The sequence below is a fragment of the Hemicordylus capensis genome, chromosome 4, assembly GCF_027244095.1.
Source record: "Hemicordylus capensis ecotype Gifberg chromosome 4, rHemCap1.1.pri, whole genome shotgun sequence".
NCBI lineage: Eukaryota > Metazoa > Chordata > Lepidosauria > Squamata > Cordylidae > Hemicordylus > Hemicordylus capensis.
The window spans coordinates 308,478,297-308,501,765 of NC_069660.1; the positions used below are offsets into that span (position 1 = coordinate 308,478,297).

General features: G+C 43.2%; 1 long non-coding RNA gene across 2 annotated transcripts in view; it reads right to left on the reverse strand.

The window, feature by feature from the left end:
- Positions 1–23,368, reverse strand: part of LOC128325371 (uncharacterized) — a 43,325-nt gene extending 19,957 nt beyond the window's left edge. For both annotated transcript variants that reach the window (XR_008307405.1, XR_008307406.1), the window contains exons 1-2: positions 23,263–23,368; positions 19,850–19,963 (exon numbers count right to left, since the gene is read on the reverse strand). This is a non-coding gene — a long non-coding RNA (uncharacterized LOC128325371). The remainder of the gene's footprint in view (positions 1–19,849; positions 19,964–23,262) is intronic.
- Between the last annotated feature and the right edge of the window lie 101 nt (positions 23,369–23,469).

Here is a 23,469-nt window from a genome sequence, read left to right on the forward strand (position 1 = left end):
CTAAACAGCTTGAGCCCTGGGTATTTAAGAGAATGTCTTCTTTGCTATGAACCACACCACCCACTGAGATCATCTGGAGAGGTTCGTCTGTAGTTGCCACCAGCTCATCTGGTGGCTACTCAGGGATGGCCCTTCTCTATTGCTGTCCCAAGGCTTTGGAGCACACTTCCTGCTGAAATAAGAGCCTCCCCATCTCTTACAACTTTTAAAAGGGCAGTCAAGACACATTTTTTCACCCAGGCTTTTAATTAGATCCTGTTTTAATGGTGTTTTAATTGTGTTTTAATAGTCTTAACTTTTAAAATTTTAATTGTTGAAATGTTTTAATCTTTTTATTGGTTGTTTTTATTGTCTTGTAAACCACCCAGAGAACTTGCATTTTGGATGGTATAAAAATATGTTAAATAAATATGTTAAATAAATAAGTCCAAGAGGCTGTTCTCATGAGCAGCCTAGCCCAGACTAGAGCAGCCTAGCTTGGGGTAGGCTGCCTGTGTGGAGTGCTGAGATCCACATGGTTTTCCTCTTAGCTTGCTTCCACACAACCCAAAACTGGGAGCACATACAGCTCCCAAACCTGGATAGAATGCGGTTTTTGATTGTGTGAATGACCTCAGTTTGTGATTGTGTGAAAGGCCTCAACATCTATGGCAAAAGTCCAATATCCAGGAATCAGAATCAATCTCCAGGTGACTATTGAACATAATGTTGGCAATGTTAATGGCATTGTGAAAAGTATTGGAAAGACATAGTGGGCAGGCTGGGGGGGGGGTAGGAATAGCTTCTGTCTGATTTGGCAATCCTAGCACAAATAGCCTCAGCCATTCACTGGTACTCTTGTTCCAATATTTTCTTGAGTGCAAGAGGAAAAACATCAGAAGGGGAGTCTCTGTGTGTGTGTGTGTCTCAAAGGCCCTCACTCCACTCTGTTGCTTGCACTGTTGTTGCTAGAGCCTACAGTGGTGGCTAAGGATTTCATGGAGTCTTCTATTCTAAAAAACTCAGGTTTTTACATATTACTCAGGTGTTCAACATATTAGATCTGGTCAAGCAGCATGGAGCGGACATTATGTATACATTATCCAAGGCTGGTCAATGTGAGGTTCTCCAGCTGTTGTTGGCTACCACTCCCATCAACCCCAATTTATTGTGGGTTGGGGATGATGGGAGTTGTAGTTCAACAGCAGCTGGAGAGCCTCATGTTGGCCACCCTTGAAACAGACAGATCTGCTCCTGGACAAATGGATGGACACACATGCTACTGAGGTCCATCTCCTGTACATCCCTGGAGGCATTTTAGTTTCCACCACTTCTAGGCTCTGCCCCCAGGCCCTGCCCAGGTGCTAGAAGATTTGATTTTAAGAGCTAGCAGCAACCTTGTGGCTCCAGCTAAACCACAAGAAGAAGAAAGACATAAGCAATCATTCATAAATCATGGCAAGTCTATTTTGAAACCAGCAACCTTCCCCCCCCCCAACTTTTTATGTTCCTGCAACTGCATTAAGGAAACATGCAAAACCTGTTTTAGGAGGAGAGGGCACACCATCAGGTGAGCCTTAATTGTAATTGCCTTTAGTTATCATTTCCACAGGCTGCTAATCCCTTCTCTTGCAGCTTCAGAAGCACTCAAGGAGCTGCATGATCATGTTTTTGGGGAAAAATAAAAGGGGGAGAAAAATCAGATGGATTGTTTCTATCTGTTCCTTCATTTTTTATTTTTTATTTTAAAAACACTCTATACTAGTCATTTTAAAAGGAGAGACAGACACTTGACAGAAGAAATGAGGAGTTAGTCGTGGCAAATAAAGGTAGAGTATGATGGTGGGTCAGGTGGGCTTTTGTGTAAACAAGTGTGGTATATGTTGGAGATGTGTCTCCATAGACATCAACACCCATAATGCCTTTGGGATACTAGGTACATTAGGACTGAAGGTAGAGAGTATAGGACTGTCCCTGTGCCACCGCCACTGCATTTCTCTCTGTACTCTTCAATCTCTCCTCTGAGGCTCTGGTGATTGGTGTATAATCTTAGGAACTCCCTTCTACTTTGTTCCCTCTGTTCTTTAGGAACATCGGGACTTAGGAAGCTGCCATATACTGAGTCTATCTAGCTCAGTATTGTCTATCTATTGTCTGTCCACTACAATCTGGGTAGTGGCTTCTCCAAAGTTGCAGGCAGGAGTCTCTCTCAGCCCTATCTTGGTGATGCAAGGGAGGGAACTTGGAACTTTCTGCAGGCAAGCGAGCAGATGCTCTTCCAAGAGCACCCCATCCCCTAAGGGGAATATCTTACAGTATCCCAATCAAATGCAAACCAGGGAAGACCCTGCTTAGCAAAGGGGAAAATTCATGCTTGCTACCACAAGACCAGCTCTTCTTCTTTCTTCTTTCTTCCACCATAAGCTAGCTAGTGCAGGCTTCAGGCTTTCTATTCAAAGTTTGTAACTTCTTAATAAACCTCTACTTGTTTTAGCCCTTAAGCAATTGTCTTCAGATTTCCTCTGTGAGCTCTGGTCTCATCAAACTGGGTTTCTCTGCTGTATGTATGTATTGGTTTATTTCGGCCCAAGGCCAGCATAGGTTTCTCTGCTGAATAAGGGGTTGATTCAAATCATCCCCTGCAGTATAAAGAAAGTGGAGAGAGAGGAGTGTTCTCCCTCTCTCATAATATACTCGGATCTGGGATCATCTGGTGAAATCAATTTGCAACAGATTCTGGATAGACAAATAGAAGTACTTCTCCACAAAATACATATCTTGTTTATGGAACTCACTAGCTTATATACTGTGCAGTCCACCGACGTTCTATGCAAGATGTACACATGCTGCTGTGTTCTATTCAAAAGCATGTGGGCACTGGTTGAGGAGGCAGGTGCACCCATAGCCTTACTAAATAGCCATAGTAGAAGGGGCATTTCTAGGTACTTAAAAGATCTGGGCCCCATGCCTGCAGCCCCACTTTTGATAATTAAAGTCAGTCATGCCTCTGCAAGAATAACTGTGTCTGACTCTTCTCCAAAGGGAAACTGGAGCAGACAAGTGCTGTTTTGGGGTTAGCGGTGTGCATGGACCGTTTGCGGCCATTTGGTCTGAATTCAGACCCAACAACTGCTCCATGAACCAGTTTGGTCAGACCGAGCTGCTGGGCTGGTTGAACCGATGAACCAGCTTGAAATGGTTCAAAGCAGTTCACAAATGAACCGCTTGAACCGGACCAGTTCACAGTTGACCAGTTCGACCATAAACCACTCAATGCACACCCCTAATTAGGATGAAAGCACTTGTTTTGTCCTCAACACAACATCTTTTGGGGAGGAGACAGAGACAAGAAGTTATCATTGCTGATGGAGCAGCAGCAGAGATTACCACCTCCCCCCGCCCCACTACAGCTGAGAAGAAGGTGGCTGATTAGATTCTGTTCTCTGAACCATTCATTGGGGGCCTGAGCCCCATCGGCTGCCCTCTAATGATGCCCCTGCTAATTAGCCTCCATGCCTACTAAGCACAGCATGATCACTATTCTGACGCTGCTCCCATCATTCCCAATGGGAGCAGCACTGAAACAAAAATGATGCTGTGCTTAGTAGACAGGAAGGCACCCCCCTCTGCCAGCAGCACCCACACATTTTTGAGTAAAATGCAGCAGTGTTCATCTCACTTAGCACAATGGTAGACTGCAGGCTATGTAAGCAGGGTTTGAAATCAACAGATCTGTTTGTTTATGCCTTAGATATCAGTTCAGTTTACTGAGTTTATCTAAATTTGATTAACTATTAACTTCTATTGTAGACTAGTAGGTGAGGTCCATGGCTGACCAGGCAAAGCCATTTTGCATAGATTATGCTTATAGGAAAGTTCAAGAAGTTAAATATACATTGTAGATTTTTTAAAATTATTGTGTTTGCAAACGGGAAGTAAAAGAAGAGTTTGAAATTTGTAGGATTTCAACTTCAAACTATCCTTTTATTGAATAGTTCCCATATACGGTAAATTTTTATTATAATAAATTTGCATCTGAGAAAGATCTTCTGCTTCTCTTGGGCATGATCATTTTGGAATAATTGATCTGATTACTGAGTGTTGAACATCTGTGGAGAACAATAACATTTCTAATATGATGATTATATTTACAACAACAACAACAAATATTTATATACTGCTCTTCAACAAAATTCCCAAAGCGATTTACATTGAAAAATAAATAATACATAAATAAGATGGTCCCCTGTCCCCAAAGGCCTCACAATCTAAAAAGAAACATATGGTAGGCACCAGCAACAGCCACTGGAAGGATGCTGTGCTGGGGTTGAATAGCACCAGTTGCTCTCCCCCTGCTAAATATAAGAGAATCACCACTTTAAAAGATGTCTCTTTGCTCAGTTAGCAGGGGTTTAGAATTTATATATTTAGAATTTATATTTAGAATTTATTGGGGGGGAAATACAAAAAAAGAGAGAAAGAAGTAAACCTTTCCCCCAGCATATTCTCATGTAAAAAGTAGAGCTTTTAGCTAATTTAAGTGGCAGGATTGTTCATGCAAAATTTTATATCTGTTGGAAGAATAATCTTCAGAATTTCTTCTAAAAAAAAACTATTTAAATTTTCTCTGAGTATTCCAGTGTAAAAAGGAGTATCCAGCTAATTTCAGTGGCAGGATTGTGTCTGCAAAATTATGTATCTGTGGATCAATAGGAAGTATGACTTTGTTTCACATAAACAAACCAAACAAACATACTAAATACGTAACCAACAAATTCTTATCTATCTATCTATCTATCTATCTATCTATCTATCTACCTACCTACCTACCTACCTACCTACCTACCTACCTACACTTAATTATAATATCTTGAGACACATTCAGCAGATGGGCTTCTGCTACTAGCATAAATTCCACTCTCCTAATTACTTGACCTGTGCCAGTAGTGTCTAAAATGGAGCATATGAAGTTACCTTGTAGCAAGTCAGACCACTGGTCCATGCAGATCACTAATCCTACATGAGTAATGGTTCCCCAGAATTTCAGGCAAGGGTCTTTCTCAGCCCTACCTGGAGATGCTAGGGGCTGAATCTGGAACCTTATGCTTGTGAAATATGTGCTCATCCACTGAGCTACAGCCCCTCAGCTTGCATAGATATATCACTTTCAGTATGAATATATTGCTAATGGAGCATATAGATGGGCAGGGAGCTTCCACAGGCTCCTGTTAAGAACGGGGGTTGACACCTCCAACACATTTGCAGGTGATGGGAGGCACCACAAAACATGCCCAAAAATGTTTGTTTGGGGGAGAACTTCAAACTTTCCAGTCCAGAACCTAAAACCACCCTGAAGACGCAGAGAGCCCATATACAGCATATGCTTTGAAGCTACAGAATACTCAAACAAAGGTTCTGAAAGGAGGTTCTCCTCCTGTCTAACAACTGGACACCACAAATAACATCAGACGTTTGTGGGGAGGAGAGTGTGAGAGAGAAATGTGAGAAGTGGGTGAGGGAGGGAGGGATCAAGGAAAATAAAGAAAACTGTTCCGACAAGACCCTTCCAACCCTACTTTCACTTTCCTGCTGCTCATCAATACCCTGTCCTGTCCCTTCCTTGCCAATATAACACATTTCAGATCTGATATGACATTTTTTTGTCAGGGGTTGCACTTTCTCCTTATTTATTCAACTTATATGCTGAACATATACTGAGAGAAACTGGACTGGAAGAAGATGAACATAGTTTTAAAGTTGGAGGAAGAAACATAAATAACCTGTGCTACACTGATGATACTACTCTGATATCTGAGAATGCGGATGATCTGCAAGCTCTAGTAATGAAAGTCAAGGAGCACAGTGAAAAAATGGAACTACAACTAAATGTAAAGAAGACTAAACTAATGACAACGGGTACAGCAACCAGCCTCAGAATTGACAATGAAGACATTGAAGTGGTGGGTAGCTTTTGCCTTTTATGATTGACCATCAACAGTAAATGATCAAGCAGTCAAGAAATACACCGCAGACTACTTGGTAGGGTTGCAATGAAGGCCTTGGAAAGGATATTTAGATGCCATGACGTGTCTATACCTACAAAGATTAGAATTGTTTGGACAATGTTTTTTCCCCCCTGACACTATGGTTGCAAAAGCTGTATTTTGAAGAAGCAAGATAGGAAAAAGTAATGACACTTTTGAACTTTGGTGCTGGAGAAGACTTTTGAGGGTATCATGGACAGCCAGGAAAACAAACATATGGATCATAGAACATATCCATCCAGAATCTTCACCTGAGGCAGAAATGACCATGCTCTAAGTACTTGGGACACATTATGCAAAAACCCAGTTTCCTTGAGAAGTCCATAATGCTGGGTAAAGTTGAAGGAAAAAGAAGAGGATGACCAGCAGCAAGGTGGACAGACAATGAATGCACCACTTAAAGGGCAAGCTGAATACAGATCATCCTGGAGAGAATCTATCTGTGCAGTCACGAAGAGTTGACACCAACTTGACGGCACTTAATCAATCATTATCTATGTACACTGTGATGGAATATGAGGAAACTTCACATTTTAGCTGCATTTTTTGCCCATCCTATTTAATGGGAGCTGGGTGACTTGGGGCCTCAAGCACTAATTTGAGAATTTAGAAATGACTGCCCAATAGAAGGCACATCTTGTACAATGGTTTCTTTGTTATGACCTTTATTATGAATTAATTTATTAACATGATATTACGCATTCCCCTTGGTTTTGGCTTGTGTCCTGGTCTAATTATCCCAGTAGCAAGCTCTTAACAGTAAGCACCATTGTTTAGTTATGTAATCTGAATATTTGTCTAAAATGAGGCAGAATAACTCAGTCTAGAACTGCTTCAGGTCAAGTAGAAAAACAGTTACATTCCAGTGTGTCAACACCATCCAGAACCACAACTCAGACAGTGTAGAAACTAGGAGGTGTACTTGAGATAAATGACCAGCAGTGTGTTAACACAGCAGATCCCAACAGTCTCAAGGTGCTGCTAGACCACAACTCCCATCATCCTCAGTCACAATGGGTCAATGGGAGTTGTAGTCCAATAACATCTGGAGACCTCACATTGGGACCCCCCACATTAATGAATTACTATTACTATAGTGATTAGAGTTCTGCATGAGACATTTTTTTTAATTTGTTCTGAATTCAAATCAAATTCTGAAGACTCATTTTGAATCTGAATCAGATTCAAATTTGGTCTGAAAATTCTGTTCAAATTTGAATAAAATTAGAATTGATTTGACCTTGTTTTGGCACCTTTTAAAAAACCAACCAGGGGGGCTAAATGGTTTTTAAAAGGTGCCAAATGGCTCTCAAATCAAATTCTAATCGAATTTCAAAAATTAATTTTGAATTCTAATCAAGTTGCCCTTTAGAGGATTCAACCCAGATTCCAGTTGAAACAATTCAAATACAGGCACTTTGATCATGTCAACCTACACTGCAGACAGCTCAGGCTAGTTGGATCTTGATCAGCCTGATCTTGTGTGTGTTTACCATGTGGCCAGATCCTATGCATGGCTATGTAGCACCAATGATTTCAATGGGGCTTATTCTCAAGCATGCATATGTGTATGGCCGTGGTGGCTGGGGGTGATGGGAGTTGTAGTCCAACAACATCTGGGGAGCCGAGGTTGGAAATCCCTTCATAAATCCCTGAAGCTGTGTGTGTTTGTCTGAGGTCTAGAACTACATCAGCTAGTGGAGTCTAGTGGCAACATGTTATAGACAAATGCATGTTTCTGGCACCCTCATAGTTCCTCTTACAGGAAAATCTGCTCCAGGAGAGGCAACTGAGAATCATGAAGCAGTGGTGTCTTCAGATATGCATTTGAAATGATGGAGGAAAGCCAATTGGGGAGGAGGGTAATTGGAACTGAGAAATAGCAGGTGTGAAAAGGGTTACCCCTTTCCAAAATATAGGTTAGGTTGAAGAATATTCATGTGTGGATTGTGTCTTCCCCAGAGGATGGGGAACTGCATGAGATCTGTTCATTTGTATTCCTCTCTTTCATCAGAAGCTTGCTGTGCATAAATGTCTCATGTTATCAAACAATGGGGTGTTTTCAGACCTATGGCATAATGCAGCTATTTATTTATCATATTTCTATACCACCTGATATGTACATCTCTAGGCGGTGTACAAAATTTAAAATATTAAGAAGTCACAGAATAAAATACATGACAATAAAACCAACAGAATACAACAGTTATTAAAACAATTTTTTAAAATTATTACAAACTATTGTTAGACCGATGTATCTCTGTACATCTGAGAGGGCTTGGCTTTGCATATGCTGAGAATTAGAGCTCAGGGTCTAGTGTGACAGGAAGTGCCTTGAGAAGCAAACTATGCCTCCCTCAAGATTCTCTGTCTAATCTCTCAGGACTTCATGACATGGATGAAAAGTGGGCAGGGCCGCGGGTGGATAGTGGGAACCCACCCAGGAATGTGTGACTGGCAAATTAGAGCCCGAACCGGTTTGGGCAGACCACTGCCAGGAAGATGTCACATTCGTATGGGTCTTGGCAATCTGATTCATGGCACAGGCTTCCCTCATGATGGAAGGCTGTGCCCAGGTGCAGCAAGACAGCTTAAGTTAAGGAGCTGTTGACCCAGCAAGGGCTAGCCCTGCCCTTTTCTGGATCTCTGGCCAGCCATGATCCAAAGTCAGTGCCTGAGCTGGCCTGCCCTTCCTCACTAGTAGACCCCTATGGAAGCGAGTCTCTGAGCACGCCACCTCGGGAGCTTGACCCTGGCATGGCATTGCCTCTGCTCCTGAGGTCCCAGGGGTGATGGAGAGGGTTCTGGGGATAGGACACAAGTCCTATGGAGGGGGGATGCAGGGTCTCCATGGCTCCCCGCCCCCATGGCCCAACTGGAGGTGGTGGCAAACTGTGGCTATACAGGACTTTGGCCGGTGGTCTCGGTTGGAGATATGACAGGCAGACACACAGACTAGTATACAAAAAGTGCATTCAGAAGTAGAGTGCAGAGAACCCTGGTCAGTTTATTCAGAGGACTGCATCTTGGAGCATCCGCATAAGAGCAAAAAGCAGAATTAAAATGCCCCATGTTAGTATCCCCAAACCACACAATTCAGCTTTCAAGTTACATGTTAAAATTGCATATGTGTCCCATGTTCCTCAGAATTAGCAGCATCCTAATTCCAGCACAGATTCAGCCTGCTTCAAAAGCAGGTGACTTCAGACTCTTCAGAGCAGCACACAAACAATTAATTAATGTACAGAGCACATTCTGTCCTAAGGTTGGGTAGTCTTTAACCTCATTCAGAGATCCTCTACAGTCTATGAGGTGCTTCACACGACTCATGTGAAGCGCCAGGAGGGTTTGTGCGGAGAGAGCGGGCTTAGTCCATTATCCCCACCCACGAGCAGCCTCCAAGCTCTGGCCGGCTGGATCGGCCACCCACATGACTGCTGGCTCTCTCATGGAGCTGGTGGGGGCTGTGGGGATTGGGGGCTGCCCGGCCCCCAGAAGTTCCAGGGTGCCTTGTGTGAGTGCATGGGGCATTCTGGAGAGAACCCTGAGGCTGGGAGGCTGTCTGCAGCCTCCCGGTCACGGGTATACTCATGTGTCACCACACGGCGCCGCAGCACATGAGCAAAAAAATGAAGTTAACGGAGCACTTGCTCGGTTAACTTCTTTTAAGGGGAGGGGGGATTAGGCAGACTAGCGGCCTTGGAACAACCAGGCTCGCCCGTGAGCCCAGTGGCTCCAACCATCAGTAGAAATCGGACTAGGCTCCCTTAGCCCACTTTCTACTGATCGTGGAAATAGCTTCTATTTCTGGAAATACTCAGGGAGCAGTTTAGTTAAATAATAAGCTTTTCCTTCCGGAACTGGCTAAACAATTCTCACCTCTTAATATGAAGGAACCCTTCTGCAAACATACTATGACTAATAAATGTGGTTGTATTTATTTTGAACATGGTCCAAATGCTCTTAGGAATGCTTTCTGACTCAACTTTGGTTTTGGTAGTTGGAAGCCACAGAAACTTATCTTTTCACAGAAGTGACAAGTTTTTTTTGGCAGCATATAAATCCATATCAACATTCTTAGAGGAAGAAGACCAAGGTCCCAATATTTATGGGATCAATGGTTTCCATTGGTTTCCATATCCAATGGTTTCTTGCTATATGCCAGTGCCAATCACTGACGCCCATGTTGCACATACGTATTTCTTCCTGTGCTTGAAGAGGACTCTGAAGTGTACCACAAATCATCCTGAGTATCTTACGAGGAGCTTTCCCAGACAGCAGGTTTTACAGTGGGTTTTCTGTGATGCTTTACTGCGAATTCGAAGTCGCCCCTCAAAAACTGACACAAAAAAAGTGGATTTTTTAACTCTGGATATAAATTGGGCTACACGCTAATACACAATGAAAAACCCATATTGTGTGTGGGAAGTGGTCCCCAACAGCTCACAGAGACTTTGAGGTAAATTTGGGTGATATGTGAATGCACACCTCCATTCCAGATGAGATGTGAACAAAAAGCCTGGTGTGGGAAAACTTCCAGGTTTTCCTGGATATAATGACAGACCATGCAGTTCAAGCCTTGGATCTTCTGACATGCCCATTAGAAAGACATGTTCCTTAGAAAGAGTGGGTAGATACACTGAACTGTATTATTTCACCTTGAACACGAATGGCTTCAAATTTCTTCTTCCCCATCAGGCGAGTGTGGAAACACCAAAAAGACCTGGAGGTCATTCACACAGTCAAAAACTGTGTTGTACCCGGTTTGTGAACTGTGTGTGCTCCCAATTTTTGGTTGTGTAGAAGCAAGGTAGGAGGAAACTTGAGTCGCTTTTCCTCCTACCTTGCTCCCACACAATGCTATTCCCACGATCAAGCGAAATCGGGCTAGGGGAGCCTAGCCTGATTTTGCCTGACTGTGAGAACCACCGGGCTCACTGGAGAGCCTGGTGCCCTCCAAGCGGTTAACCCACTTAAGTAACCCTCCCCTAAGCCCAGGTTAGCGGAGTGAGTGATCCGCTAACCCAGGCTCTACAATTGTGAGTTGGCTCGGCTCCATGCCGCAGCAACTCATGAGTAGACCCCCAACCAGGAGGCTGAAAAGCAGCCTCCCAGCTCGGGAGTCTCTCCAGCATGCCCTGCGTGCTCACACAGGGTATGCTGGAGCTTCCGGGGGCCGCACGGCCCCTGATCCCCCCAGCCCCCCACCAGCTCTGTAACAGAGCCGGTAGTCGTGTGGGTGGCCAGTTTGGCCGCCCAGAGCAGACTGACTGCTCATCTGGGGGGAGAGCAGGCTTAGCCCGCTCTCCTCGCAAACCCCATCCAGGCTCTTCTCACTGATCATGAGAAGAGCCTCAATCACTTCCATTCAGGTTTTTCTCTTACCTTGCTTCCACACAGCACAGACAGCTCCCAAACCTGGGTAGAACACAGTTTCTGTTTGTGTTAATGACCTCCTGTTATGGAAACACTGCATACTGGCCTAGTTCACACAATAGTTCAAATCTAGGTTTAATGTGGATTACCAACATTGACGTGATTATGTGAACCCATGCCCGTGGTTTATAGCCTGAGATTCCTGCCTTGGCACGGGGTCACACAATCACACTAATGCTGGTAATCCAGATTAAACCTTGCGCCCATTCCCACGATTGAGTGAGAGGGCCAGGGCTGTCCTTAGAGAACCCTGGCGGGGTGAGGGGCCCAGGGCAAATCAACCAGTGCAGGGCCCCCTTCCAGGTAATTCTAATGGGGGTTAAAAGAGTGGGGCCCAGGGTGGTCGCCCTTCTTGCCATGCCCTAACGACAGCCCTGGAGAGGGCTACTGGGTGGGCATCAGAGAAGGGTGCTTAAACTTACCTTCCCTGAAGATGAATGCACCTCCATCCCCCTCACATGCCCAGACGATCCACTGGCTGAGGCAGCATGGAGGGTCTGGGGCCAGGATGCTTCATTCCAGCCCCCTGATATCCCATAATGCACTGCATGAGTGCTCAGTGAATTGAGGGGATCCCCACATGACGGGTGGGCACCTGTCATTGCTACATCACCGGTTAGCACTGCACACAATCAGGAAATCATGGCTAAGGGAGAGTTCACTCCCTTAACTCTGTTTAGAAGATGGCTCCACAGGCGGGTTTGCCACCGAAGTGCCACCGGGATTGGGTGCGATCCTGGTGGTTTTCACATGCAACCAAGCTTGAACTTGGCTTTCCCCCCTCAAGGGGTTGCCTTTACTTTTAAAGATAAGAAACATAGATTAATTGAAGATCTAAAAGTAAAACAATTCCTTCGTAGGTATAGGAATGATCTTCAGATCTCAGATGATGTCCAAAAGACATAAGGCGTTCAGCAAGGGAGGAATTAGCAATATACAAACAGTCTGGAATTTAAAAAAACAAAACTTTTTTTTCCCTTTGAATGGTTTAAACATAAAAACAAAACGCTAAAAAAAATTAGTTAATGATCTGAGAAAAAGAAAACTCGATTTGATTTGCCTATAGGAATGTATATATAAGAGTGGAAAGATAGAAAGTCTTTATAAAATAAATTATTAGGTTAACAATTTGAAACCCTATGATATTAAGGGGGGAAAGGGGCATAGTCTCTTATACAAAAGAACTTTTAGAGTCAAATTTGTTATTTCGAGATGATTATGGGAGAGTATTGGTGGTAGTAATAAAGGTTGGAGATTCAAAGTACATAGCAGTGGGCATACAGTATATGCCTCCAATGAGGCAAAAGTAGAATTTTGTTGAAAATTGGAAAAACAAACAACAGAAATAGATAGGCATCAGATTATATTAATGGGAGACTTTTTTTGGAACTGTTTTAATGTAGGCTGTAGAGATACAACAGATTTGAGGAAAAATTGATGGGAAATTATCAAGAGTTTTGCTTCAACATGATTGAGCACTTTGGTTCACCATATGATATATGGTGAATCAAATAGATGTGAGGGAGTAGACCTTTTATTTCTTATTTTTATTTTTTAGATAGACATAAAACGTATATGAGAATAGAAGATATGGGCCAATGTAGATGTGCTGATAATAATAAATAGATAACGTTTTATGAACTACTGATTATTGACAACACTTGTTCCAAGGATGAGATGGAAGTCCTTATAGTGTGTGTTTTTGAGTGTTTGTGTTATTTGTGTTTGTCTTTTGATGTTGTCAAAATTCAATAAAAAGTATGTGCAAAAAAAAAAAAAAGAACTTGGCTTTCTCAGCCAGGTTTTGGCTGTGCTTGGTGACAGCCTCCTAGATTCAAATGATTGTGTGAACCAGGCTGCTAACTTTTGGCCGAACACACAGGCTCGAGTTCAATGAATTAAACCCAGAGAGCTAGTCTTGTGGTAGCAAACATGATTTGTCCCCTTTGCTAAGCAGAGTCCACCCTGGTTGCCCACGAAAGGGGGACTAGAAGTGTGAGCACTGTAAGATATTTCCCTCAGGGGATGGAGCCACTCTGGGAAGAGCAGAAGGTTCCAATTCCCCTCTCTAGCTTCTCCAAGATAGGGCTGAGAGAGTTTCCTACCTGCAACCTTGGAGATGCCTCTGCCAGTCTGTGTAGACAATACTGAGCAAGATGGACCAATAGTCTGACTCAGTATATGGTGGCTTCCTATGTTCTTATGGAGGATTGGCAACCCTACCTGAGGACTTGAAATTACGACAGTGTTTTTAAAGGACCCTGGTTACTTTTCTATGTTTTAGGTTATCTCACGCTTAGGTGAATCATTACAGGAGAGGAAGATGTGCATGAGAGAACAAGCACCAACTTCTGCTTGATCTAGAGACCACGACGGGCCCGGAGAAAATAGTATCTCCAATACTGAGGGCCCAAATCTGTTCTTAATCATTTTTAGCATAACCTCTATTAACATTGTTCTAAAACTTGGACTTGCAATCAGATACCAGCCATTCTTTTCATCTTCTCAAGATAGGATAATGGTATATAATATAGTGAGATGAGATATTTTATAAGTGGTCCTGTTCAGAGCAATGATAGGTTCAAGGACCTTTTGTCCAACTGCTTCTTGATTAACTTGATATAAGCCGATTGCTTTTTGCGTCTTTGAATGCTGATGGCTTCTTCTTGCCAAGTGATTTTTATTTGCCCTTTAAATATCCTTGCCCTTTTGTTCTCATCAGTCACTATTGTACTGTTCAATACTTTTTGCCATTTCTTTTGCTCTGCATTACTTGTATTAAATCCTTATCCAATTGCATTTGGTTGTAGTATAGAAGGTTATTTAAATTTTCTTTGACTCTAAGATCAACCCACAGCTCACCCTTACCAGGACCATCTTACCAGGACTATCTGGCACCATTTCAAATTTCAAGTGAGTGAGACTGGGGACAAGATTCCACCAAATTTAAAGCTCTATTCTTGGAGATATTATTCAAGGCTACATTTCAAAAATCAGCATGCTTTGAAGAGCATCTTCTCAGAGTTATATTGAACAATACTTTATAGTTGACATATATAACTCAGTGGAGCAGAATGTTCGTGGACTCAGAGGGCAGTTAACAATCAGGTAGGTGGAACTAATTAGGGTTGCACATTTTGTATTTTTTCTGTTTCGATTTCTACCAAATCCAAATCAACCCCATTTTGTATTTTGTCTGAAATTAAGCCTTCCGAATCACCCCAGTTTTGTTTTGTATCTGAATTAATCTGAATCTGAATACGAATTAATTCAGATTTTAAAATGGGTCACATGGTCAAAAGAGTGGGTGGGGGTTATAGTGCCCAATGAGTGGACGCCACCACAAAAATTTCAAAGGAATTGGGCAAACTGCTGATTTTTGGTGAATTTTTGAAGTTTGTGCATCTGTCAGATTTTCCCCATAGGGTATGATGGAGGTTTCAGGAAAAGTATAGCTTCATGCGGGGGGGGAGGGGTGGCCCAGAGTGGAGTGTGGTTGGTGGTAGTGCCCAGCTGGTACAAAGAAGCTACCCCAATTTTTTTCAGAGGAATTTGTCAAAGGGTTGATTCTTAAAGAATTAATGAAGTTACGTGTCTTTCAGATTTTCCTCGTAGGGTATAATGGAGGTTTCTGCAGTCCCATAACTCAACTTGAGGGGCACTGGGGTGGCCCAGAGCAAGTGGTGGTGTAGTGCACATAGGGTGCCAACCACCCACATGGGTTGCCAACCCATGAAGTCCAGGTTTTGTTGTTCTAGAGCTGTTCCTGAAAGTAGATTCTCTAGTAGCATATGAGAGTGGATTCATGGTTTTTCATTAAAAAATCTCATTTGCTACCAGAGAATCTAAACTCAACACCTCAGAAACAACAAAGCCCAGTACCCCAATGGGTTAGCAATCCAGCGGGGTGGTTGGCACACTCTGTGCACTACACCACCACTCACTTCAGCCCAGGTGGAGTTATGGGGCTGCTGAAACCTCCATTATTCCCTATGGGGGGAAAATCTTAAAGACGCGTAAACCTCAAAAATTCCTAAGAAATCAGCCCTTTGCCCTATTTGGAATCTGGGTGCACTACCCTTGGGGCACTGCTACTCAACCCACTGTTTTGCCCCTGAAGCCCCACATAAACAAGTTGAAAGAGTGAAGAGAATGATGAACAACAACACTTAATTTTTTTGCACAGTTATTTGAGAATTTTGCAGCAGGTGTGAGCCTCTTCCTGTGACACTAGCACAGAAGCACAACCCATTTGTGGATTCAAGCAATCTTTCAATAAAAAACACTCCCTCCCCATGGAACAGTGACCACAGGTCATTTGAGATAGCAAGATAGACCAATGAGCCAGCGTGGTGTAGTGGTTAGAGTGCTGGACTAGGACCGGGGAGACCCAAGTTCAAATCCCCATTCAGCCTTGATACTAGCTGGGTGACTCTGGGCCAGTCACTTCTCTCAGCCTAACCTACTTCACAGGGATGTTGTGAGGAGAAACCTAAGTATGTAGTACACCGCTCTGGGATCCTTGGAGGAAGAGCAGGATATAAAATGTAAAAAAAATAAATAAAAATTAAATAAAACTGCCTTGGTACTATAGAACAGCTTCAAATGTTCATTTAACTGAACTGGAGTGAGCCATAGCCCAAACAAATCGGCCTACTGTTAAGAATTGTTGAGATTTATCAGCACTGCATTTAAGAAAGTGCAAAACCATAGATCATGGTTACAAGAAAGAGAGAAGCAACTAAGATTCCTGAGGATGTCAATAGATTGACAGGGATATTCCTCACCCCCCTCCTTTTGTCTCCTGTAGTCCCATGTGGATGACCTGTCCCTGCAATGGCAAAAGTTGTGAACCACTGGCTTAGACATCATGTCCCACCAAATTACATTGTGGCCTAAATTACATTAGACTGCTCAACTTGGGTAACAAAACTTAGACACCACTATAACTCATAAAAATCAGAAGAAAAACAAAATAGCTCTTCAAAAGACCCCTGAACAAGTCAAGAGACTCTTTCTAAACCTTTGGAAAGAAACACCTGTCTAATTTCAGAACTTTCCTAACCAGCTTCTCGAAAAGCTTCTCCACACAATTTATACCACGGCTTTTAGCAAGAGCTTTGGAATTGCATTGAGCTCCCAAAGATATTTGGGTATTTCCGTCTCAAAATGCTGTCTTCCAAATCCCTTTGCAAGGTCAGTTTACATTTCAATCACACTGAATACAACACATACTTAACTAAACCATTTTTGCATATTTTATCTTCTGCTAATCACTCAGTGCCTCAGCTGGAGTGGAGAGAGTCAGAGAAGTCAGTTTGAATTGCAATGCTTTTCCGAAGAACAAGCATTCTGTCCAAACACAGTCATTTCGATTTGGAAACAAAAATCTCTGTTTTTTAATTCTTGATTTTGTTTTGGTTACAAAACCTCTGAAATTGCCATTTTCAGGCACAAAACGTTTTGTACCCGAATCGAAATGCACAAGCCTAGAACTAATGGAACTCAGTGGCAACAAGGAGGGGGGAAGAAGGGCTTGAACAAAAAGAGTGGGAAATTTCTCACTTGAAGACTAGTCTCTCAAGATATTCACAACCCATTTTGCTTCTGAAGCAGAGGGTAAGAAGCAGGTAACACACGCACATACTTCAGAGTCCATACTTGTCTACTGCCTATTAAGGGACATTAATATTTGTGTGTACAACCCCCAGATCAGACGTAGCTTAAAGGCAGAACCATTTGATAGAGCTCTCCACAGCCAACCAGACAGCAAAACCATTACAGTATCTTGGCTATCCTGGCCATGGTTATTGTCTTTAGGGGTAGGAACATAGGAAGCTGCCTTATACTGAGTCAGACCATTGATCCATCTATCTCAGTATTGTCTGCACAGAGTGGCAGCAGCTACTCCAAGGCTGCAGGCAGGAGTCTCTCTCAGCCCCATCTTTGAGATACCAAGGAGGGAACTTGGAACCTTCTGCATGCAAGCAGCCTGAAGATACAAGCCACAGAAGACCTCCCTCCCTCCACTGCCTTCTTGCAGTCTCTGGCAGAGACATTTTCTCTCTTTTCATTAAGTTGCAGAAAACTCTGAAACTTTCTGAAACAAGAACTCCTTTTCCAGCACAGCCTGCTTGTTCCCAGTAATAGGGCATCCAGTCTGCTTCCTTTCACCGAGAACAAATACCTGCTATTTTCTAATCTGTCAGCTTGCATCCCATCGATGGGGAAGAGAAGCTGCTTGCAGCTTTGACTGTCATGTCAAGTTACATCGGCTGCCAAAGAGTTTCTTCCCCTCCTGATTTGTAACTTGTTCACTTTGCTAGTCTTTGCAATTGCAGCACAATGCAATCTGCAGCTCATTTGGTCCAACATCACAGCATTAATACAGTCCCCCTACCTTTGATTCCATTTTGTTCCGATATTTAGAAAGCTTGATTTGCCTGTCAAGATTTTTTTCACCGAAACACGGTTTACCAATGTCTTATTGATCCCAGCTTCTGAAATGCTTGGCATAGCCAATTTTGAGGCCGACAGTCATTTAGAGTTCCAGACAAGGTTACAGAAAAAATCAAATGGGATAGGAAGAGGCTTTTTAGCCTACTTTCCAGTAAGCTTATAAGATCACTCAGGATTCCGTGTCTGTGTCTGTCTGTGTGTCCGTCCCCCGCATTAACTTCATAGTGCCTGGACCAATATAAACTAAATTGGGTAGTTGTAGGGTCATCTCAATGGCATAGATAGTGATGATGTCATCCACTCCAATTCAAAGCGGCAGACATGTGAATGTTTGAAGCACAAGTAGGCTAACATGGATTGTCTAATCTATTTGAACCAAATTTGGTACAGTTGTTGTGAGTGACATACAGGGACCCCCAACAACATAGTTTGTGATGATGTCATCCACCCCAATTCAGCATGGTGAGAGTGTGAATATTTGAGGTGCAAGAGGGCTAACTTGTGAACTGCCTAACCGATTTGAACCAAATTTGCTGCAGCTGAAGGGACACATAGAGACAATTCACGGGCACAGTTTGTAATGATGTCATCCACCCTGATTCAAGATGGTGGGCATGTGAACATTTGAGGTGCAAGGGAACCGATTTGGTCCAAATTTGGTAAGGGTGTAGGGACACATAGGGACAACTCAAATGCATAGTTTGTGATGATGTCATCCACCCCAAATGAAGATAGCAGATGCATTAACATTTGAGGCACAAGTGGGCTAACTTGTGAACTGTCTAACAGACTTGTACCAAATTTAGTCCAGTTGTAAGGATAATGAAAGGAAAGGAGGCAGATTAGTTCTTACTAGAACTTATTATAAGCTATTTGACCTATGTACAATGGAGGGTAGGGAGGACTAGTTTGCAAAGAAGTAAACGTTGTTGTTGTTGTTGTTGTTGTTAATAATAATTTGATTTCTATACTGTCCTTCCAAAAATGGCTCAGGGTGGCTTACACAGAGAAATAATAAATAAATAAGATGGCTCCCTGTCCCCAAAGGGCTCACAATCTAAAAAGGAAACATAAGATAGACACCAGCAACCGTCACTGGAAGTACTGTTCTGCGGGTGGATAGGGCCACAGTTACTCTCTCCCTGCTAAATAAAGAGAATCACCACGTTAAAAGGTGCCTTTTTGCCAAGTTAGCAGGGGATTATGACCAATGTATAGAGATTGTCTCATCTTATGGATGCAGCATCAGCCTTGGATCTGGGAGACTGGTCTTCATCTCCTGCAAATCTACAAATTGATGTACAAATTGATCTACAAATTGAAATTGAAAGGCTGTGGCTGAAGAAGACCACAATAATCCCAGTGGTAATTGGCGCCCTAGGTGCAGTTCCAAAACAACTTGAACAGCACCTCAACACCTTAGGGGCCACAGAAATCACCACCAGCCAATTACAAAAAGCAACTTTACTGGGAACAGCCTATATTCTGCAAAGATATCTATAATAACAGCAACAACACTGACAATAAAATCCAGCCGTCCCAGGTCCTTGGGAAGGACTCGATGTCTGGATAAAACAAACCAGTCAATAACACCTGTCTGACTGTGTAAACAACAACAACAACAACAACAACAACAACTTGCAAGGAGTGTAAAGAGACGCAGTCTCCTGAAAGCTTTGTACTCTCTTGCAGATTATTTTTAAAACTCACCAAGCAGGGAGACTGATGAAGCAGTCATTGCCATGAAGGGAGTCACTAGTGAGGTCATTACAATGATGGGGTCACTACTCAGAAGGCCCTTTGCTTGGTCCCCGCCAACCAATTCTGCATCAGTGATGGGGCTGAAAGCAGGGTCTGAAATGAGAAACCTGGCAGATTCGTATGGCGAATAAACAGGTATCCTGGTCCCAAATCTCAATATTAGTACTAACCTGTGCAGTTATCTACTTTCAATGGTTAACTGATCTAATCACAGCTGGGACATCAACAGCTCCAAACCAGGATTCCAGATGCAAACACATGTATGGAACTCAGCTCTTCCATCCCTATTGAAGAAAAAGGATGGTGACATACATGTTCTATACATTAAAAAAAATTGCCCCCCCCCAATACACACATGCATGATGTTCGGATTGAATATGTGAGACTCAAAGCACATAGCAGATCTCTTTTAATAACTCAGCAGTTGAATGCTAACCGTTCCCTAGAAAAACTCAATGAATAAAAATTTAGATTGTTGTGGGGAAGCCAACACACACCATATACCTGCAGACTGTCTCTAGACTTAGGACCATTCAGACTGCTGAGGAGATCATAAAGGCTCAATCACTCATGCAGATGTCTGCTGCAAAACTAAATCCCCCCACCCCCTCCGTTCTCACAGGTTTATTTGCTCATCCTGGGTCTTTCTGGGCTTGACTGATAAAGAGGCAGGGCACAACAGTTTAAACTTGAGGAACTTGCTATTGCAGTTTTCTCATGGCTGGAGACAGATGATAGTTCAGAGAGTTGAAGATGGTTGGAAAGTTGACATTTTTTAAACTATGCTCATCCTATGCTCATCCTGAATAAGCTCAGTACAAACTTCTGTATAGGTGCTATATGGCCCATTTGCAATTAAATAATATTTTTAAACATTGAAAGCGTAGGTTCCAAAATACAGATTTAGATGGACCTAATTCGTACTGATTTGATATAAGAGCAAACAAACAGGATAAGCAGCAACAGTATGACACAACAGTAAGCTTACATAGCTCGTAAGCAACAGTATGACACCCAAACACAATAAGTCCACAAAATGTTTAGGGAATGCTTAATACAAAATGTAAAAGGTAATATGAACATGCAAAGGTAACACTAATTATCAATGCATTAAATGTACCACAATAAGTACAGGAACAATATACAAATGCTAAAATCGAAACCATGTAGCGCTATAGATTCCACATTTTATTACACTTCTTCAGTCCTGGACAGAACACATCCAAACGGTATTCTGTATGCCAATAAACACTAGGCCTGTACACTGGAAGAAATGCCAGATCAATGCTGATCAGATAACGATATAGAAAAAAATTATTGGGGAAGCCGATACAGCCTCCTCAACACTATCGTTATCAGTATCAGTAGCTGAGTACCAGTTGCAGGGGAGCAACAGCAGGAGAGAGGGCATGCCCTCAACTCCTGCCTGTAGGCTTCCAGTGGCATCTCTTGGACCACTGTGTGAAACAGGATGCTGGACTAGATGGGCCTTGACCCCGATCCAGCAGGGCTGTTCTTATGTTCTGACCCAATAATAATCCTAATTGGAACCTGGCTCCAGATTTTGAGTTAAAGGACTGCATCCCCAAAATGGGGATGGTGGCCAAGGTAACCCCACAGGAAGACTAACTGGCCCAGTGGGTCCTCCTTGAGGGATTACTGTTTTCCCCAAACCCTGACCATCACCACTTCGCCAATTCTGGAAGTGCAGTAATTAAAAACCAGGTCGGGAAGCAGTTTGGACAGAAAGCCTCTCCAAGCCGGCTTCAGGCCTGGTTTTTAAGCACTGCATCATCCCCTCCTGCCGCCACCCCCCTTTTCCTGGTGGCCCAGCCGCCTCCTCACCCCACCGCTGCCCCAGTCTCCCCTGCCCTTCCCCCCACCTTCCCCTCCTGTCACCGCCTCCTTTTCCTGGCAGGCCAGCCACCTCCTCACCCGTTGCCACCACCTCCCCACTGTGGCCGGGCCTTGGTTCTCCCCCCCCCCCAACCCGCCATCCCCAGTCTTCTCTCTCCCCACCGGCTTTGCCCTTCCTCCTTCTCGGGGTGGCAGGGCTTTGCCCGTCACCTGTCCCCATCCATTTCCCCTTATTTCCTCTTCCCTTTCTCCTTTCTCCGCTGTCTCCGGCACAATCAAAACACCCAAACCACTCTCCCTGTCTGCTGCCTCCCTCTCTGCCTCACGCATGTCTTCTTTCCCTCTTGTTGGCTGGAACGCTGGCCAGCACACATCCCCACACATCGCCTAAGTGAATTAAGTATATAGACATGTAATAATAATATATAAACCAAATCATATGTCAGACTGCAAGTGAGAGATTGTCTGGATGTTTAACTACACTTTTTGTTAATGCTGAAAACAGAATTTGGATCTTGATTATAAACCACTTGGTTACAAAACAAAAATAGTCTATGTTCATCACTGGATAGCTGCTTCTCCCCCTACTGTTAAAAAAAGGGTTGCAAAAGGCCATAGAAATTGCTTGTCTGGATGGATTCACAGACACAGTTATGAGAGGAATGGGCAAATGGGGCTTTTAAAGAAGTCTAAAAATGGCACCTCTTTGTTATTTTTTTGAATCATACCTATGCTCCAAAAAGGCTAGATGTTGCTATTTTTGTTATACAATTTATATAAGAAAAGGTTTAAAAATAGAGAGAGAGAGAGGAATTGTGATAGGATAGCAGAACAGGAATTGTGATAGAACAAACACCCGATTGTTCTCCATGGGTTGGTCTTAGGTCAGGGGCGTAGCAAGGTTGGAGTGGGCCCAGAGACAAGATTTTAAAATGGGCCCCCCCCCCCAAAGTCCAGGGCCTCCGCACACCCCAGGCCCCCAAGGATTTAAGTCTGATATTCCAAAATAAGTATGCTGCCTGCAAATACATTTCACTGAATACACACACACACGTCACAATATATAGTGATATACATCGAGTACTATACATTTGTTTTACTTTTAATGCCTAGAACACACTAGAAAGATGAATGATTAAAATGGGCCCCTCGCTGCAGATTAGCAAAGGAGACTTTCAACCATGCAGGGTGAGTCTATGTTTGTTTTCTCAGAATTCTGAACAAATTCAGTCAAGTTTGATTGCAGGAGGTTTTTCACAGGAGGCTTTTAAAGCCCTTTAAGACACATCTCCTCTGGAATAGAGGTGCTGCATTCACATGTTGGCCAGATTTATCCTGAAGTCCCTGCAAGTTATTGGGGAGCAGTTCACACACAATAAAAATAAAATAAAATAAAAGCACAAGACATGCTTCACAGTTCTCACTCAGACCTTCTGGGTTGCAAAACAACTTGAACATAAGTGCATTTATAAATGAATGAATGAATAAATAAAATTAATAAAATACTGTTCCAGAAGTTTCTGCAATTTTCTGCCATGAAACAAGCCACTTATAGGACTTTTTAGATAGTTTTTTTAAGTCAGCAAATGTTCCAAGCTGTTTCAAAATAAATATTCAGAGACTTCTGGGTCTCTCCCCCCCCCCCCCAATATCCAAGCCCTATGGCAAGCAGATCCCTATATGTGGGGGCGGGAAAGGTAACCACAAAAAGGAGTTCACACTCTACCTGGCAAATGCTGGTCTGGGTTAAGCAGATGCTGGTCTGGGATCTTCTGCTGCAGAGGACACTCTGGCTGCCTCCTCCTTCCTGGCTGGCTTGGGCCCTACTCGAGTTCAGGCTTCACTGCGGCCTACACGGAGGCCTCCGTGGAAGCCCCGCCCACCCGCCGATCAGCTGAGAGGCGGGAGAAAAGGAGCTCTTGGCAGCTTGTCT